The 15,905-nt window shown below is 41.3% G+C and overlaps 1 protein-coding gene and 1 pseudogene across 7 annotated transcripts in view; one reads left to right on the forward strand and one right to left on the reverse strand.

Moving 5' to 3' along the window:
• AK4 (adenylate kinase 4) overlaps positions 1 to 15,905 on the reverse strand; it is a 97,188-nt gene that overhangs the window by 71,276 nt on the left and 10,007 nt on the right. The window lies entirely within an intron of this gene.
• Positions 5,792 to 6,432, forward strand: LOC129655317 (60S ribosomal protein L19-like; annotated as a pseudogene).

Raw genomic sequence — 15,905 nt, forward strand, 5'->3', positions numbered from 1 at the left:
ATACACTCAAGACAAGAATTTCCCATTCTTTTCTTCTTTTTTTAACCCTAAGCCAAAAAACACCTGGAGTCTCTATAAATGATCAAATTCATGCAGTAGATCCACCTTGCCATGGCAAGGCAGCATTGTCTGGCAGCAGTCAACCAAATGAAGTTATGTTTTTAATTCATTCTACTACAACAATTGGATTCCACCTTTTTGGAATCTAAAAACAAAATGATAAAACCTGCAGGTAAATTTAAACCTAATGAAAGCCAATGACAACTGCTATGGTGGTTACTAGTTTATTTAGCTTTACATATTTTATGCAAAGCATCAACAACATCCCATTTCTGTGACTTTTTTTGAGGGGGAGGTACACGAGGTCTCCATTGCTGTGCACGGGCTTTCTCTCGTTGCAGCAGGCGGCACTACTACTCGGCTTCTCACTTCACTGGCTTCTCTTGTTGCAGAGCACGGGCTCAAGGGCACTTGGGCACAGTAGTTGAGGCATGTGGAACCTTCCCAGACATAGGGATCAAACCTATCCCCTACATAGGCAGGCAGATTCTTAACCACTGGACCACCTTTTAAGAAGAACTATGTCTCTTACTTTGTCCAGAAAGCAACACTGGATGAATCTGTAGACGAAAGGAATGAAGGAAAGAGGAAAAGACCACTGCAACAGAGTAGTGCCCTAACAATTTGCCTTGCCTGGGTGACACCTGGACTTTCAAGAAGAAAGCTTTAAAACATCAGATTCTGTAGTTTTTTGTTTTTTGGGGTTTTTTTGCCTTTCACTGGTCATTAACTATGAAAAAGATTTCCAAGACATGCTTATAATCAGGTCTGTATAACTAAAGGCAAACTGGAGAAGAACCAGAATTAAAGAAAGATTCTATGATCATAATTTAACTTCTAGAAACACCACTTCCTAATCCCCAGTGTGGTCTGGCTTCTGTCACTTAGAATATCTCTTGCCAACTAACAGTAGTTCCAGCTCTGGCTCAGCCACCATCTGTGTCCATCTTCCACAATCCCCACCATCGAGGAGAAGCAATGTTGCAGTGCTATTTGGTTTGGCTAGATTCCTCTAGACATAAGCTCAGTTCATGCATTTTTAATTCTCTGGCTGTGAACTTTAGCAGTATTTGAAATACGACGTTTCAAAACCTAAAGCTGACCTTGATAAGATTTGGACTGGCACTCTGAGATAACCTAACAGAAACATCTATGCTGGGGAAAGAAATCCTTACATGAGGCTTTTAGAACACATTTCCTTCACAAGACTAACATCCCCCTGATAACTACAAACAACACACAACACATCTATCTGCAACCGTGGTGAGATTAGTGAGGCACTCACTTTGGGCCAAAAATTGGAGAGGATATAAAAGAAAACAAGCTCTAGTAACCAGGATAAATAATATTTTAAAATATTATCAAATGTTTTAAAATATCAAAATTAAGGTTATGGATTTAAAAGATATTCACAACTTAAAAGTTAAGAGAATTTTTAGTATTTCAAGTCTAGGAGACAGCATCTCAAGTAACCCTGGAGAACCACTAAGGAGGTGAGGGGAGGAGCCAGGTAGAGTTTTAAAACAAAGGGCAGGTAGTTTGAACATCAAATGATTATCATTGATTAAAGAAAACCAGATATCCCAAGTTAAGGAATTTTGCACTTTTCTATGTATAGAAAAATACTAAAGTCCTGGCTCACTGAAATCATTCCTTTGATACAAAGGAATCTATCTGGGGCCTATATCCTGTGTTGTCCCATCCTGAGTTTCTTCAGTGCTCAACATAAGGAGCGGCTACAGTCTGATGGCTGCTCAATGGCAGGTATTCTTTTCTTCCTGAGTTCCACAGGGCTCACCTGCTCACCATCCTTGGTGTCTGCAATTGCTGATGACTGTGACATCCTTTGTTTACTGATACGGCAGGAAATATTTCATTTCTCAAGGCAAAAAAATCCATGATGAAAAATTATGAAATTTTTAAATAAAGACAGGATCCAATCCTGCACTTGTACGACTCGCTGTCACTCACTTCACCCCAACCTCAGTCCTTTCAGATTTGGTCTCTATTTAAAATGTTGGCATTTTGGCACTTCCCTGGTAGCTCAATGGTGAAGAATTTGCCTGTCAATACAGGGGTCACAGGTTCAGTCTCTGATCCAGGAGGATCCCACATGACAAGGAGCAACTGGGCCCATGCAACACAACTATTGAGCCTGTGCTCCAGAGCCTGGAAGTCATAACTACTGAGCCCACGTGCCGAAACTACTGAAGGCCATGAGGCCTAGAGCCCACGCTCCACAAGAGAAGCCACTGCAATGAGAAGCCTGAGCACCGCAACTGGAGAGTGGCCCCTGCTCGCAGCAACTAAAGAAAGCCCACATGCAGCAACGAAGACCCAGCACCAGCCATTAATAAATAAAAACAGATCTTTAAAACAATAATTTTTAAAATGTTGACATTTGGCTTATTTTACTCCATTAAACTATTTATCTTGATGACTGATTTTTTTGGCAGCCCTTTAAATTTTTTACTTAAGGAGGGTGCCTTGCTCGCTCTTTTAAACTTAGCCTCAGCCCTGCCAAAACATATTAACTTATTTCACACAAGGAAACTTGATGAGGCAGCTCTATCATGACTCTCATTTATAAATGAATAAACACCAAAAGGTTAGCCATTGATGCTTTGCCCAAATTCCTACAGTTCATGGCCAAGTCAGACTCCAAACCCAGCTATGTGGGTCATAGCACAAACTCTTATTAAAGGCAACTCTCAGAGCTTTCCATCACTAAAGTATCTGGCATGGGTGAAACTGATGAGGATCCTGTGGGGCTCCGCTGGACACAAAGTCTTTCTGGGTCCCCTATTTCTTTTATTTATTAATTTGGTTAGTTGCAGCACACAGGATCTTTGATCTTCATTGCATCCTGTGGGATCTTTAGTTGCAGCATGTGGGATCTAGTTCCCTGACCAGGGATCAAACCTGGGCACCCTGCATTGGGAGCTCAGAATCTTAGCCACTAAACCACCAGTGAAAGTGAAAGTAGCTGAGTCATGTCCAACTCTTTCTGACCCCATGAACTATACAGTCCATGGAATTCTCCAGGCCAGAATACTGGAGTGGGTAGCCTTTCCCTTTTCCAGGGATCTTACCAACCCAGGGATTGAACCCAGGTCTCCTGCATTGCAGGCAGATTATTTACCAGCTGAGCCACAAGGGAAGCCCAGTGAAGCCACCTCCATTTCTTATTTAAAGGATAAAGTCTTCAGCCTCCTTCCTAAACCTTCCCAGAGATCTAAAGGGCAGATTCAAACAGCTGCCAATCAGGGAAATAAGGGATGCAGAAACAAAGGAGGAAGAAACAAGAAACAGTACAGTGATTAAAGCAGCATCCTGGTTCCTCCTCAAGGGAATACATAAGAGTATGTTTGAATTCTTCTGTAGGAACTAAGACTCCACCCAGGTTGGGGGTGGTAATTTTGGAGCACCACTCTGTTACCTCACCACCAATAAATCAGAAGAAAAGTCACACATCCTGTAACCCTTACCCCAAATTTTATCTATAGAAACTCTTCCTCAAAAGCCATCAGGGAGTTCACAGGGTTTTGAGCACAAGCCACTAGTCTCCTTGCTTGACCCTGCAATGAAACTTTGCCCCAAGCTCCGATTTTTCAATTGATTTGGTCTCATCTTTCCTTTGGTAACCTAAGTCGCTACAATCCTGGGTTTCATAAAATAATATGTGGGAAACAATCCAAATAAGCTATAATTAATGACAATCTGGGTAAATTCGGTCATGAGTTATTCATTGCTGATCTGTGTCCTGCAATATTTAGGCTGATTAATTCCATCCAGAATTTCTCCTGGAATCTTTCTAATTTGTCCCTAATTCTCAGAGGGAACCAAGAAAGCAAGATCTCTGAACGCCCACTCAAGGACAGCACTACAGAGCTGAATAGTCTGGAGTAGCTGGTGTCTGAACTTAGGTCTTCGCACTAATCTTCAAATACTGTCAGCTTTATGAGGCTACATGAGCTACACTGCATTGCAGGACAATGTTCAGAAATACTCCCAAATAATGTATTCATTTAAGAAGTAGAATATAGAAGTAAATCCACTATAACTGTAAGCAGATAGGGTAGGAGGTCCCTGGAGAAAGAGAACCAGGAATGTCTTTCTTCACATGACAGAACTCATTTTGGCCTAAGAACATTTTGTGATCTAACCCTGATCAGGATGCTTACCCTTGAACAGGTCTCAATAATAATGATCTTTTTTTTTTTTTTTAAACTTTACATAATTGTATTAGTTTTGCCAAATATCAAAATGAATCCGCCACAGGTATACATGTGTTCCCCATCCTAGGAAACAAAGGAATGCTGGAATAGAGAAAATGCAGTCAAACAACAGTTCAGTGATAAAGTAAGAGTCCTAGTTAATCCTCAAAGGATACATATGATAATATATCTTTGAGTTCTGTAGGAACTAAGACCCCAACCCAGATGGAAGACAGGATAAGGATGCTGCCCTCCAGACTTCAATCAACCAAGACTTAGATTGTTGACTTTGCCCCAATTCTAGGCTGAACTCTCCTGGCTCAAGCCCCTTCATGAATATGCATGTAGCCTTAGCTTAAACTTCCCTGATTTTGCTGTTTGGGTATGCTGCTTTGAGAAAGATCACAAAGTACTTGCTGCAAGTAATAATAAGTCCTTCATTCTACCATACTTTGGCTTGGTTGTGTCTATTGGCTCAACATCGACCAAGATGTGAACCCAGTTTTCTGGTAACTTAGGTGGAATGATCCTGCCACATTTAGCTAGCTGTCAGGAGGGATGGCCATTGCAGATTAAAAGGGCCATAGTGAAATCAGGCTGCAAAAGAACCTAGAAATGATATCATGGGAAGAACGGCTCGGGGAACAAGGGCTATTTTTCTTGGGGGAAAAAAAAAGACAACTTAAGTCAGAGAAGTGGTGCCTAGCAACTATTTTCAATTATCTGAAGAGCTAGTGGATTTAATTTATGTGACAACAAAAGACTGAAGTTGGATAAGTGGATGACAGTTTATAGATGACAGTTTCAAGGAGTTGGCTTTCATCTCAGTATGAGGGGGGAAAAAAAATCTTCCAACAATTAGACCTGTCCAGCAATGAAACAGCCTGCCTCCAAAGGAGGCAAGTTGGCTGTCAGCTGCTGTAGAAGGGATCTGACACAGAATGGCCACTTGGACAGAAGGACTTAAAATCCCTTCCAATTCTAAGATGTTAAGAAATGGAACAAATAATTAAACTTAACACAATCATTGTTATGCATAGTGTTTAGCTCCTAAGAACCCTAGAAAACTGAAACAAAACTGAGTTCAATGAAAAGGTTTTGCACTTTCATCTTATTCCAAGCTGCATTCTTGATTTTTTTTTTTAAAGCTAAGCCAATGAAGTAATGCAAGTTGAAAGTCAATCTCCCTCTTTGAAAAACTAAATTATGTCCTGAGATGGTATTTATAGTTACCATTTAAGAAAACTGGGAAACTACTCATACATGCAATCAATATTTTATAGCTCTCCTACAAACTACATTGGCTATTTTTACCAAGACCTATAGGGGTCATGTAGAAGAAAAATACAGAAGCATCTGTGTTAGAATTTAGGAAAACCAAGCAAAGCAAAAATTGAATTTCAGTTATGTCAGTTACTCTGTTTATTAAAAGACCTTGAGAAAATCTAACATATCAGATAAAGAGGTAAAGTTAAGCAAACTGTCGTTTTCCTTTCACTGCTGTGGCCACAGCCATGAGTATGCTCAGGCTTCAGAAGAGGCTTGCCCCCAGGGTCCCCCTGCTGTGGCAAAACGGTCTGGTTGGACCCCATGGAGACTAATGAAGTCACCAAGGCCAATTCCCATCAGCAGATCCAGAAGCCAATCAAAGATGGGCTGATCACCTGGAAGCCTATGACTTCTTGGACTCAATGGTGGAAAAACACCTTGGCTCGCTGGAAGGGCAGGCATATGGGCATAGATAAGTGAAAGGGTACTGCCAATGCTCGAATGCCCGAAAAGGTAACCTGAAAGCAGAGGATGAGAACTGTGCTGGCTGCTCAGAAGATACCATGAATCTAGGAAGACTAACCACCACGTGTATCACAGCCTGTACCTGAAGGTGAAGGGCAACATGCTCAAAAACAAGTGGATTATATCCACAAGCTGGATATATATCCATGGAATATATATATATATATATATATATATATATATATATCATGGAATATATCTACAAGGTGAAGGCAGACAAGGCTCGCAAGAAGCTTCTGGCAGACCAGGCTAAGGCCTGTAGGTCTAAGACCAAGGAAGACCTCAAGCACCGGGAAGAGCAGCTTCAGGCAAGGAGGAAATCATCAAGATTCTACCCAAGGAGGAAGCGACCAAGAAATAAAGTTCTCCCCCTCTTCTCTGTACATAGTAGCCTCAGCAATTGCATAAATCACACATTCAATAAAAACAAAACCTTATTCTGCCTTAAAAAAAAAGAAGGAAGAAAGAAAGAAAACTGTCCTTTTAATGATGACACAATTTTTAAAAAGAAAATTTCCCTGCCTTCCAAAAGAGGCACACACATAAGTAGCTTTGTTTGGATAAGAGTGGAAACAAGGGGTTTCCCTGATGGTCCAGTGGTTAAGAATCTGCCCTTGCAATGCAAGGGACGTGGGTTTGATCCCTGGTCCAGATCCAGCACATCTCAGAGCAACTAAGCCCGCAGGCCTTAACTACTTTAGTCCAAGAGCTCAGGAGTCCCTGTCACACAATTAGACGCCACAACAAAAGCTTCTGAGTACTGCAACAAAGACCCAACTCAGCCAAATAAATAAATTAAAAAAAAAAAAAAAAGAAATAAGACAAATGCAAAGGAAAATAGGACAACACAATTAAAACAATGAGCAAATGCTTATAACCTCTGCAGAACAGAGAATGGTTGAGTGGTGAACACACACATAACACTCACACACACTCACACACCCAAACACATCCCCTAAACACCACTGGATTATGTCACTGATTCCATTCAAAGCACCACATTCAATGAGGAAAATTTTAAATGAAATGAAAATATATAACTCCAGAGAGGAGGAGAACAAAGCAAAGACTCCTCTTACTTGCCAGGTATTTGACATAAATAACCTCCTCTGACCCTCCCCAAAGCCTTGTGAAATAGGGATTCTTACAAAGGAGGAAATCAAGTTCATTAACTTCCCCCAAATTTACAAAGTCAATAAGACGTTGAGCCCAAGGTATGCGTGACTCCAAAGCTCAACAGTATTTCCACTATGCCATGGGCCAGCTTCAGTGCCAGCCACTTGCTACGCCAAACCCACAAGGGTTCTTGTCAACTGGAACTTCCCACAGGTATGGACTGCACCCCTCTGTTAAAAGGGACCACTGTCCCTGACAATCGCTGAAGTTTGAAATTTCAAAGGGCTGCATTTGGATCTGCCCTTGCCCACCATTCCCATACAGTCACATCTAATGTCACCACTTCAACTTCTCCCAAACACTTCTTCCCACTATTTCTAAACTACTTCTAAACTTCCCACTATGATCTAAACTGTGGTGACACTACCCTAGCTGTGCTCCACTTCCTTCCCACCAGTCCACCGGTCACAGTCACACCACTAAAGTAATTCGAGGAAGGCACTCCCCATAGTTTTCCTATTTACAAACCCCATCTGGGATTATACAGACAGCTCCTCTCCCGCCTCCGCCAGGAACATTTCCAGCCTATTGCCTATAATTCCCAACTCGAGGTTTTAATCAAAATACCCTTAATTTTAATCACCTACTCCCAGACATGATCCTTCAAAAACATCCTTCTCAGGACTTCCCTGGAGGTCTAGTGGGTTAAGACTCTGCTCTTCCAATGGAGGGGATATGGGTTCAATTCCCTGTCAGGGAACTAAGATCCCACATGCTGCATGGTGTGACGAAAAAACTGAAAAGTTAAACAAAACACCCTGCTCCCATTTTTCCACGTGCCAGTACCTAACCCATCTGTAAAGGCCCAGCTGTAATGCCATCTCTCCCATAGCTTTCAGTTACTCTTTCATCCCAAAGTATAACAAACTATTATACACTGCCTGTGTTAGATATTGGTGATAAAATAATGAACTCCCTCCACTGTTCTTATAATAAAATTTTCATGCCTTTTTATAGTATTCAGTATAATCTCCCTGATAAAACAATTAATTGGCTGTATGTTTTACCTTGTGAATTTCTTAAAGGCGGAGACCATTTTTTTATTCCTAATAACAAGATGCCATTGGAATATCTTGATTTAACAAGTGCTTACTGAAGTTTAAAGTCTAACCATTTGTGGATACCATAACAACCTCTTAACCGACCTTGGAAGTTTCACTCTAGAACCATCCAATCCAGTTTACAAACAGCCTGAATGACCTATTAAAAATGTGAATCAAACTGTCAATTTCCTATTTAAAAACAATGGCTTCACCTTAGATTAGGTGATGGTGTCTTAGCCACATCACTAAAAACACAAACAGCAAAAGAAGAAAAAAAAACCCAGATAAATTGGACTTCATCAAAATTAAAAACTTTCCATAGACACCATGAAGAGAGTAAAAGGCCAATTCACAGGGAATTCCCTAGAGGTCCAGTGGTTAGAACTCGGCACTTTCACTGCAAAGGGCCCAGGTTCAATCCCTGGTTGGGGAACTAAAGTCCCACAAGCCGTGCAACATGGTCAAAAAAATATAAACAAACAAAAAGACAATTCACAGAATGGGAGACAATATATGCAAATCATATATCTAATAAGGGACTTATATCCAAAATATATAAAGAATTCAACAATAAAGGACAAATGAGCCAATCTTAAAAACAGGCAAAGGATTTAAATAGACATTTCTCTCCAAAGAAAACATACAAATGGTCAAAAGGACACGGGAAAAAAATGTTTGACATCATTAGTCCTTCAGTTCAGTTGCTCAATCATGTCCGACTCTTTGCGACTCCATGAATCGCAGCACACCAGGCCTCCCTGTCCATCACCAACTCCCGGAGTTCACCCAAACTCATGTGCATCAAGTCGGTGATGCCATCTAGCCATCTCATCCTCTGTTGTCCCCTTCTCCTACTGCCTCCAATCTCTCCCAGCATCAGAGTCTTTTCCAATGAGTCAACTCTTCGCACAAGGTGGCCAAAGTATTGGAGTTTCAGCTTCAGCATCAGTCCTTCCAATGAACACCTAGGACTGGTCTCCTTTAGGATGGACTGGTTGGATCTCCTTGCAGTCCAAGGGACTCTCAGGAGTCTTCTCCAACACCACAGTTCAAAAGCATCAATTCTTCGGCACTCAGCTTTCTTTATAGTCCAACTCTCACATCCATACATGACTACTGGAAAAACCATAGCCTTGACTAGATGGACCTTTGTTGGCCAAGTAATACCTCTGCTTTTGAATATGCTATCTAGGTTGGTCATAACTTTCCTTCCAAGGAGTAAGCGTCTTTTAATTTCATGGCTGCAATCACCATCTGCAGTGATTTTGAAGCCCAGAAAAATAAAGTCTGACACTGTTTCCACTGTTTCCCCATTGATTTCCCATGAAGTGATGGGACCGGATGCCATGATCTTCGTTTTCTGAATGTTGAGCTTTAAGCCAACTTTTTCACTCTCCTCTTTCACTTTCATCAAGAGACTTTTTAGTTCCTCTTCACTTTCTGCCATAAGGGTGGTGTCATCTGCATATCTGAGGTTCTTGATATTTCTCCCGGCAATCTGGATTCCAGCTTGTGCTTCTTCCAGCCCCGCGTTTCTCATAATGTACTCTGCATAGAAGTTAAATAAGCAGGGTGACAATATACAGCCTTGACGTCCTCCTTTTCCTATTTGGAAACAGTCTGTTGTTCCATGTCCAGTTCTAACTGTTGCTTCCTGACCTGCATATAGGTTTCTCAAGAGGGAGGTCAGGTGGTCTGGTATTCCCATCTCTTTCAGAATTTTCCACAGTTTCTTGTGACCCACAGTCAAAGGCTTTGGCATAGTCAATAAAGCAGAAATAGATATTTTTCTGGAACTCTCTTGCTTTTTCCATGATCCAGTGGATGTTGGCAATTTGATCTCTGGTTCCTCTGCCTTTTCTAAAACCAACTTGAACATCTGGAAGTTCACAGTTCACATATTGCTGAAGCCTGGCTTGGAGAATTTTGAGCATTACTTTAGTAGCGTGTGAGATGAGTGCAATTGTGCGGTAGTTTGAGCATTCTTTGGCATTGCCTTTCTTTAGGGAAATGCAATTCAAAACCACAATGAGATACCACTTCACACCCACTGGGGAGGCTAAAAGAAAAAGACAATAACAAGACTTGACAAGGAAACAAAGTCATTGGAAAACTCATTCATTGGTGATGGGAATGTGTAAATGATGAAGCTGCTTTAGAAAATAGTTTGGCAGTTCCTCTAAATGTTAAACATAGTGTTACCACATGACTTAGCAATTCGACTTCTAGGTATACACCCAAGGGAGATGGAAACATGTCCACACAAAAATGTGTACAGTGATGTTCATAGCAGGAAACGACCCAAGTGTCCATCAAAGAATGAAAGAATAAAGTGTGGTATAGCCATCTAATAGAGTATTATTAGGCAAAAGAAATGAAGTACTGACACATATTACCATATAGTTGAATCTCAAAAACATGCAAAGTTAAAACAGTCAGCTGCAAAAGAAAATTATGTATTATATGAGTCAACTTATATGAAAGATCAAAAAAGGCAAATCCATATAAACAAAAAGTAGGTTAGTGATTACTAGGAGCTAGAGGGAGGAGGGGAATGGGGAATGACTGCTAATAGGTGCAGGGTTTCTTTCTGGGGTAATGAAAATGTTCTGTAATTATATAGTAGTTGCACAGGGCTTCCCAGGTGGCTCAGTGGTATAGAATCCACTTGCCAAAGCAGGAAGATGCAGGACACCAGGTGGGAAAGATCCCCTGGAGGGGGAAACAGCAACCCACTCCAGTATTCTGGTCTGGATAATCCCACGGACAGAGCATCCTGGCAGGCTACAGTCCATGGGGTCGCAGAGAGTCAGACACAACTGAGCATACATGCATGATGGTTGCACAACTCTATTAAAAAAAAGCACTGACTTATGCACTCTAAAAGGATAAACTTTATTATATGAAAGCTATATCTCAATAAAGCTAATAAAAAAAAAAAACTCCATTGCCTTGCATCCAGTTATAATGAAGTCCTAATTTCTGGCCACCCTACACCTTTCCAGCCACTTCTGCCATCTCCTCTGCACTCATGATACTCCCGAGACACCTGTCTCCTCTCTTCTCCACTGATGGAAAGCTCACTCCTATATTACAATTTGTCACATGTTCATCCTTCTGCCCAAGTCTTCGCATACCTGGCTGCCATGCTCACGTTCAGAGCCCAGCTTATACATCATCTGTTCAGACAGGCGTCCTCCGGCTTCACAGTCTGAAGTCATCTTCCCGGTCACTCTGTCCCCGCACTATTATATTTGCTTCATAGCACTTATATAACAAATAAGGTGTACAGTTATCTCAGATGCTTTTCTCTCCTGCCCTAATACGATTTCAAAACTTCTGTTGAGCTAAACTAAAGCTAATGAATTTACTCTTCAGATGGTGAAAGACTGTAACTTAAGTTATGAAATGGATCATCTTCCAGGGAGGTGATCGTGAATGCCGTGTTAGAGGTACAGATGGGTATGGGAGAAATTCCAGATTAGAAAATGACATATAGCTACAACAGCTGTGGAAAAGCTTCATAGAAATGATGGGGCTGCAAACAGACTATGAGAGATTAGCTAAAGTGTGAAAGGCATTATGGGAGAAAGGGAGAAAGTTATATCTGAATAACACCCTCCCTCAATGATGTTCATGACCTCAACACTTCACCCACATACACCCACCATGACCCATGAGAATGTAACATGGAACCTCGAACTTGAATCCTCGACAGTAAACACCTCAAGGACACTTGTGCATACCTCCCCCTACCTAACCAGGCACAGAAACATTTTTTAAGGGACTATAATAAGTTAAAAAGTACAAGTATTATTCCAGAAGTCTTAACATTATGATGAGAAACAATTTCTGCCTACTCACAAATACATATGGTTTCTATTTTAGACCTCTTTTGGCCCATTTTTATGGGAGAAAAGAGGAAGTCGGTGTTTCCTATTTTAGAATTTTGTTTTTAATGCTTTAGGGACAGAGTGGTAACAGCAACAAACCATGTATCTCCAGCTCACCATTAAAGGGTCTGCTCAATCTCAGTGGACTTGTGGAGAGCTAACCTGCAGATTCCCTGCCACTCCTGCCCAATGTGACATTTCTAAGACAAAGTAGATATTCACTAGCTACTGGAGCACCTGCAAGGCAGCAGGACACAATGGAAAGCTTAAACCCCAGCTATGCAGTCTCAAGTTTGAATGCTAGCTTCTCTATTTGACTATCTGATGTAAGGCAAGTAGCTCAACCTATCTGATGCCATTTCTTTATTTATAAAAGGAGATATTACTTACAACTGCTCCAGATTTGTGTGTGGACTAGACAACGTGCATGGGCTTCCCTGGTGGCTCAGACAGTAAAGAATCTGTCTGTAATACAGGACCTGGGTTTGATCCCTGGGTTGGGAAGATCCCCTGGAGGAGGGCAGGGCAACCCACTCCAGCATTCTTGCCTGGAGAATCCCATGGACGGAGGAGCCTGGCGGGCTACCGTCCATGGGGTCGCAAAGAGTCAGACATGACTGAGCAACTAAGCGTGCTGCACAGAGAATGTGCCACACTGGCTAGTCTAGTGCGTGCTTGACCCACTGCAAATGTCAGTTACAATGATCAAGTCACAAGAATTACAAAGTGCCAGGGTCACAGGTTGCTGGTCAATTAAAAAATGCTTTAGACTAGAAAACAGTTGATTTCTGGCTTCTTGGGAATTTGATGAGCAGGAGTGACTTTGCATTATTTCAATACTATCAGTCTCCCTGGCCAAGGAAGAGATGCTTGCTGCCAGACCTGTCGCTTAACCAGTACAAGAACCCTTGGAACTTGAAAGTGAGGCTGTTAAAATATAACATCAGCCATCTAATTGGGACTGCATGAAGCTCTACAAATGAGACCTTTTGTACTATGTCTTAAAGGCCAATCAGAACCAAACATCAAGTGATGGAGGGGAAAAGGCAGAGTAATCTAAAGCCTCTATTACCTGATTTAAAATATATTTAAAATATATATATTTGTACATATATCTAGTTCACTAAAAAGACAATACACAGTTGATATATCTGATTCACTGTGAAAGCATACTAAAACTTAAAAAAAAAAAATTTCCAAGTCTTAAGTCTTTTCACAACATGGACCACACACAGTGCTAAAGAGAAGACTAGCATAATATGAAACAATTTTTAACAATTTACTTGGTATATTGTTAAATATGCAATTCTTCATGCCCTTCATAATGATTGTATTTATAGCTAATCGTCTAGAGCCAATTTACTCTAGTTTCAAGATCAGTTGCCATCACTGACCCAGGAATTGAGTTCCAGGAAGTTAGAAGCAGAAGATTAAAAGTTTCCTGGTACCATATGTGTATGGATCTTAAAGGTAAGCACAGTAATGGAAACTAGAAAAGGTGATATGAAGCAAGAATAATAACCCTTTCCTTTGATAATATGTATAATTAAAAGAATATGTATAATAGAATGATAATATGCATAATAAAAAAGGGTAAAACAGGAGATTGAAAAAGCTGGCTTGAAACTCAACATTCAAAAAACAAAGATCATGGCATCTAGTCCCATCACTTCATGGCAAATAGAAGTGGGAAAAGTGGAAGAAAGGACCGATTTTCTTTTCTTGGGCTCCAAAATCACTGTGAACAGTGACTGCAGCCTTGAAATGAAAAGATGCTTTCTCCTTGGAAGGAAAGCTAGGACAAACTTAGTGTATTAAAAAGCAGAGATATCACTTTGCCAACAAAGGTCTGTATAGTCAAAGCAATGGTTTTTCCAGCAGTCATGAATGGATGTGAGAGTTTGACCATAAAGAAGGCTGAGCGCTGAAGAATTGGTGCTTTCAAATTGTGGTATTGGAGAAGACTCTTGAAAGTCCCTTGGACTGCAAGATCAAACCAGTTAATCTTACAGGAACTCAATCCTGAATATTCATTGAAAGGACTGATGCTGAAGCTTCAATACTTTGACCACCTGATGTGAAGAGTAGACTTGCTAGAAAAGACCCTGAGCTGGGAAAGATTGCAAGCAAAAGGAAAAGGGGGCAGCAGAGGATGAGATGGTTAGACAGCATCACTGACTCAATGAACATGAATTTGAGCGAACTGCAGGAGCCAGTGAAGGACAAGGAAGCCTGGTGTGCTGCAGTCCATGGGGTCACAAAGAGTTGGACACGACTTAGCGGCCGAACAACAATATTTACAGGGTGAATGAGGTCTAAAATGATAATATACAAGGTGTAATCAAGTCACAAAAGCAATGATCCCATGGACTTCAAATAAGCCCTGGAGGAGGAATTCCAGGTATTCCATGTAAACATCTACCTCTCCTCACCTCTTAGTTGAGCTGACTTGTCAAAATTCAGCTCAGAAATATCCTCTGAAAAGCTTTCCTTAACTCCATGCAAGCATGCTAAGTTGATTCAGTCATGTATGACTCTGTGCGAGCTATGACTAGCTTGCCAGGCTCCTCTGTCCATGGAATTCTCCAGGCAAGAACAGTGGAGTGGGATGTTGTTTCTTCCTCCAGAGGATCTTCCTGACCCAGGGGTTGAACCCAGGTCTTCAGCACGGCAGATTCTTTACCATCTGAGCTACCAAGGAAGCCCCCTTTAACACCATATGTGTGTGTGTTAGTTGCTCAGTTGTGTCCAACTCTTTGCGACCCCAAGGGGTGTTGCCCACCAGGCTCCTCCATCCATGTGATTTTCCAGGCAAGAGTGCTGGAATGGGTTGCCATTTCCTTCTACACTTTAACACCATACACACAAATAAACTCAAAATGGATTAAAGAACTAAATGTAAGACCAGATACCATAAAGCTCTTACGGCTGAACACGAGTCTCTTATGTCTCCTGCATTGGCAGGCAGGTTCTTTACCACTGGTGCCACCTAGGAAGCCTCTTCCTTTAACCCCACTTCCTCCTAAATGCTGGGTAGGCTGCCTCTTCCTTATGTGCCCAGGACCTACACACACACACCTTGCAGCCTTTCATCCACTGCACACTTGTTTGCCTCACTGCCTCTCCCAATAAATTTACAGCTCCTTCAGGGAACAGACCTTGACTCACCTCTTTGTGTCCCATAAGCCAATACTGCCTGGCACTCAAGCCTTTGTTGAAAAATATAACCAAGGGACAGTCAGCAAAGCGTATTTTTGTATACTGAAAGACTGCAAATAACCCACAGGCAACTGGTTAAATCACCATTCTCCAAGTGTGGTCCAAGGATCCCCAAGGGTCCACGAGACCTTTCCCAGTGTCTGTGAATCCCCTCTTTCTCTAACCACATATTTGTGTAAAGCCAGATTCTCTTCCAATACTTTCATCTGACAACATGGCAAACTGAGTAAGAAACCAGATGTGAGAATCTAGCTTTCTTCTATTAAACCAAACACTAAAGAGATTTGCAAATATGCTACTCTTCTTTGGAGTTTGTTCTAGAAAACAGTTCTTTTTTAATAGAAATAGGTTAACATGGGTTTATTACTCTTGTGTGTGTTAGTCACTCAATCATGTCTGACTCTTCAAGACCCCATGGACTGTAGCTCACCAGGCTCCTCTGTCCTAAGGGATTCTCCAGGCAAGAATACTGTAGTTGGTTGCCATTTCCTTCTCCAGGAGAT

The sequence above is a fragment of the Bubalus kerabau genome, chromosome 6 (genome assembly GCF_029407905.1).
Source record: "Bubalus kerabau isolate K-KA32 ecotype Philippines breed swamp buffalo chromosome 6, PCC_UOA_SB_1v2, whole genome shotgun sequence".
In the NCBI taxonomy this organism is placed as follows: Eukaryota; Metazoa; Chordata; class Mammalia; order Artiodactyla; family Bovidae; genus Bubalus; species Bubalus kerabau.